The sequence below is a fragment of the Rhinopithecus bieti genome, unplaced genomic scaffold (assembly GCF_001698545.2).
Source record: "Rhinopithecus bieti isolate Rb0 unplaced genomic scaffold, ASM169854v2 scaffold_18466, whole genome shotgun sequence".
Lineage (NCBI taxonomy): Eukaryota > Metazoa > Chordata > Mammalia > Primates > Cercopithecidae > Rhinopithecus > Rhinopithecus bieti.
In genome coordinates, this window is record NW_016809319.1 from 1,521,372 (window position 1) to 1,526,558 (window position 5,187).

A 5,187-nucleotide genomic window follows, 5' to 3' on the forward strand; every position below is an offset into this window, starting at 1 on the left:
TATTTTTTGTGGCTTAATTTTTCTATTTTCTATCTGTATCCCTAAATAATGAAAAGGAGGAGAGGTTTGAATCTTATCAGATGCTATTGTCAGGCCTGCTTTGGCAACCTCTGCTTGCAGAAATGTGTAACAGTCAATTAATTTGTCTCGTTTCTGAAGCACATAAAATATCAACATACTGAATGTTATAACAGTCTGAAAATTTGTCTCTAACTGGTTGAAGGACTTGACCTACAAAAGTCTGACAAATAGTTGGACTATGAAGCATTCCCTGAGGTAACACTTTCCACTGAAACCTGGTGGCTGGTTCTTTGTTATTTATGACTGGTATAGTAAAGGCAAATTTTTCACATTCCTGCTCTGCCGGAGGAATAGTAAAAAAACAATCCTTCAGATCAATTATAATTAGAGGCCAGTCTTTTGGGATCATGGCCGGGCAGGCAATCCGGGTTGGAGAGGTCCCATGGGTTGAATTACGGCATTGACGGCTGGTAAGTCAGTCAACATATACGCCATCGGCCGGAATTTTTCTGAATTACAAACACAGGAGAATTCCAAGGCGAGAATAAAGGCTCAATATGTCCCTTTTCTAATTGTTCCTTCTAATAAACACAAAGCCTCCAGTTTTTGTTTTGGTAGTGGCCACTGATTTACCCATAATGGTTTTTCTGTTTTCCAAGTTAATGGAATGGGTTTAGGAGGCTCTACAGTGGCCACCCCTAAAAAGGACACCCTATTCCTTTTCTTTCTTGATTTCCCTCAGTCTCAATTGGGACTTTAATGCCATTTTCATGTTCTCCTAATCCCTTTTCTGTTACATATCCCATCTTAATCATGATTTTTTGACTCATGGGGCTGCATAATGGAGCAGGCACAGTGATTTCCGCACCCCATTGTTGTAACAAATCTCGACCCCACAGATTAACAGGAATGGAAGTAATCATTGGTTGAACAGTACTTTCTTGATTATCCGGCCCTAAACAATGTAAAATCACGTACTTTGATACACTTGAAGGCAATGCCTATGCTGAGAAGTCCTGTAACAGCCTTTTCGACAAGTCCTGTGACAGCCTGGCCACTGATTTAAAACAATGATAGAGACGACTGCTCCAGTGTCTGTGAGCCCTTCAAACTTTTTCCTTGAATAATGGCCTTACACACAGGTCTGTTCTCTGAGAACTGACTTGCCCAATATGCAGCCTTTCCTGCCAAATCAGTGCTTCCAAACCCTCCTGTTCTTTTTATCTCACTGTTACCAACCTAATATAAGGCAGGAGTAATAATTGAGCAATCCTGTCTCCTGGACTGGCATTCCAAGGAATTGAGGAGCTAATAACCAGTTGAATTTCACCTTTGTAGTCTGAATTAACCACACCAGTATGAATTTGAACTCTCTTTAGATTTAGACTTGATCTTCCTAAGATTAGTCCTAGAGTCCCCTTAGGCAGTGGACCATATGTCCCTGTGGGGATTTTTTGTGGGGGCTCCCCTGGAAGCAGAGAGACTGCTTGTATAGTATATAAATCTACTGCTGCACTGCTGCTTGTGGCAGGGGACAATTGCTATATTGTGGTAACGGGTTCATTCCTTGAAGTACTTGCGACAGTGGGGGTTGTTGTCCCTGAAAACCCTGAGGAACAAAAGGCTGAATTGGGAATGCCCCAGTTTGTTGCAGGACCTGAGGCTGGCCCCTCTTCTCGTTTCCCGACAATGGTTGCCCATTTTTATCAAATTTAGAATGAAATTGATTAGCCCGATGTTTTACTTTTTTACATCTTGGACATAAGTCAGGTGGCTCTTTATCTGTTGTTGTAATACCTTGAATATATTTTGTTTGTTTGAGACTGGGTAATTTTTTTTAGGTGCCAATTTGTCCACAATTATAACATTTTCCCCCAAATGTTCTAACTTGTCCTCCTAAAGTAACTCCTGTGATTGCTTGAGCCATAAGCATAGCTTTATGCATAGCTCCTCCAATTCCATCACAGGCTTTTTCCGTACTCTGAGATGACATCTGATCCTGCTGGGACCTTTCCTTTAAATGGCTTAATGGCTGATTGACACTCAGGACTGGCGTTTTCGTACACCAGCAACTCCACTATGACCTTACAGGAATTCTCATCGGTAATTGACTTGAGCAGCATCTTGGAGCCTTGCCACAAAATCAGGGTAGGGCTCTTTAGAGCCTTGTCTTACTGTATCGAATGAGGGGCAGGTGGTTCCTGGGTCTTGGATTTTTTCCCAGGCTCTAAGGCGGATAGCTCTAACTTGCTCAATGGCCTTATTTTGCATTATTGCTTGTTGCTCAGTAGTGCTCCAATTTTGACCTGTTCCTAATAGTTAATCTGCATCTATGTTTACTGGAGGATTGGCAGTCCTATTTTTTCGGACCTGTTCTTGTGCCCCATCAATCCACCAAGTCTTAAATTGTAAAAATTGAGAGGGTAAGAGTGATGATTTTGCCAAAATCTCCCAGTCATAAGGAATGAGTCTATGTCCGTGAGCAATGGAATCTAATAATGTTCTTATATAAGTGGAGTTGGGTCCATACTGTTTTATTCCCTCTTTCATATATTTTAGCATTTTTATAGAAAATGACTCATATCTGGCTTCAGCTAGGGGAGGCGCTCCCTCTTGGGCCCCTTCTCCAGATGGTATCCGTTCTAATATTACCGAGAATTGCCCCCCCTCAGTATCTCCTTGTTTTCTTGCTCAATAATGTGATGTAATTCACTACCCTCTCCACTAGGTGGTGCTGTAGGATTAAGTCTCATACTGGGCGACTGAGGCTATAACGCCCTGCCCTGTGGTGCTGGAAACATTCCTGGCTGTCCATACTGATTTTACGGGGGCGGCCGATACTGAAGTTCAGCTGGCAGCCAATATTGATAGGCTACTGGCAATTGGGTCTTATTTTCTAGCGGCTGATATTGTGGATACTGTGTTTGAATTGGCACTGCCGTGACAGAGACTCTATCTTGTTCTATTTGATCTTCTTTTGGGGTTTGTACTTGTCTAACCTGCATTTGAGGTTGTAATGTTACAGGCATCTGAGCTGCTGGAAGACGAGTTGGCCATCGTGGTTTAGACTCTGATGGTCCCACTAATTCTTGACCTTTTTCTTCTAATTTTAACGTTTCAGGATATGTCACCTCCTGTAATTGATTATAGTCAACATTTTGCGTTGACTGAGCCATTGCCAATTCTGCTACATATTTACAATGTGAACTTTCCATTCCTTTCCAGGATTCTATCCCTGCCTCTTCTTCACAATCGATTACACAGCTTTCAGGAGCATCAGAAACTGAAACACTATCTTCTCCTGTTTGAAACGGTTGTAAAGCTACTTTAATAATGACCCAATCATTCCATACTGTAAGTGGGATGATTTCACCCTACCTACTTGCTTGTTTTAATTCTTTGCCAATTTTTTCCTAATCTTTTAGATCTAAAGTTCCCTGTTCTAGAAACCGTGGGCAGAATTGTTCTATTGTTTGAAATAGCGTGATTAGATTTTCTGTAGAGACTCTAACTCCTCATCTTTTAAAAACAATTTTAATAGAGCTAAGAGGCATATTTACTTTTAGTTTGCCCCATTTTTACCCTAGGTTCTTTTGAGTGCACAGGCTTACCGCAAGGCTGACCATAGACGTACTTTGGAATCTCTCATTGACTTGTCCTCAATGACCACGCTCAAGCATCCAGATGAAGGGGTGGCCTGTCCCTCCACACCTGTGGGCATTTCTTGTCAGGTGGGATGGAGAAAAGAAAGAGACACAGAGACAAGTATAGAGAAAGAAAAAGTGGGCCGAGCACAGTGGCTCATGCCTGTAATCCCAGCACTTTGGGAGGCCGAGGTGGGTGGATCACCTGAGGTCAGGAGTTCGAGACCAGCCTGACCAACATAGTGAAACCCTGTCTCTACTAAAAATACAAAAAAAAAAAAAAAGAAAGAAAAGGAAAAGTGGGCCCAGGGGACCGGTGCTCAGCATAGGGAGGACCCGCCCTGGCACTGGTCTCTGAGTTCCCTCAGTATTTATTGATCATTATCTCTACTCTCGGAGAGGGGGATGTGGCAGTACAATAGGGTAATAGCGGGGAGAGGGTCAGCAGGAAAATGTGAACAAAGGTCTCTATGTCGAAACAAGGTTAAGAAAAGATGCTGTGCTTTGATGTGCACATACATAAACATCTCGGTGCATTAAAGAACAATATTGCCGCCAGCATGTCTCACCTCCAGCCTTAAGGCTGTTTTCTCCTATCTCAGCAAATAGAACATAGAATTGGGTTTTACACCGGGACATTCCATTGCCCAGGGACGAGCAGGAGACAGATGCCTTCCGCTTATCTCAACTGCAAAGAGGGCTTCCTCTTTTACTAAACCTCCTCTGCACAGACCCTTTATGGGTATCGGGCTAGGGGATGGTCAGGTCTTTCCCTTCCTAGGAGGCCACATCTCAGGCTATCACATGAGGAGAAACCTTGGACAATACCTGGCTTTCCTAGGCAGAGGTCCCTGCGGCCTTCCGAAGTGTATTGTGTCCCTGGTTACTTGAGATTAAAGAATGGCATGACTTTTAACAAGCATACTGCCTTCAAGCACTTTTTTTAACAAAGCACATCCTGCATAACCCTAAATCCATTAAACCTTGAGTCAACACAGCGCATGTCTCTCCTAGCAGAGGATTGGGGCTAGGGTTACAGATTAACAGCATCTCAAGGCAGAAGAATTTTTCTTAATACAGAACAAAATGGAGTCTCTTATGTCTACTTCTTTCTACACAGACACAGTAACAGTCTGATCTAGCTTTCTTTTCCCCACATAATGTCAGGTAATCCACCCGCCTCAGCCTCCCAAAGTGCTGGGATTATAGGCATGAGCCACCGTGCATGGCCAGCCCTAGTTTTTAAAAGAAAGTTTTATAATTTTCAAAGGTCAGAAAATGTTGATTTCTACTTTTTCTATATTTTAGAGTATATTGAGGATTTTTTTGTGGGGTAGGAGCAGCTAATATATGAATAATTTTCTTGCATATATTATGCATATACCATGGGAAATTTTCTCATTTCAGAGTGCAGACTTCAAAAATCTTTGCATCAGGCCTTTCACACATCAACCAATGAGCCTCTGAGTTGTTTCCAGGCATATTTAATATTTTTTTTTTTTTTTTTTTTTTTTTTTTTTTT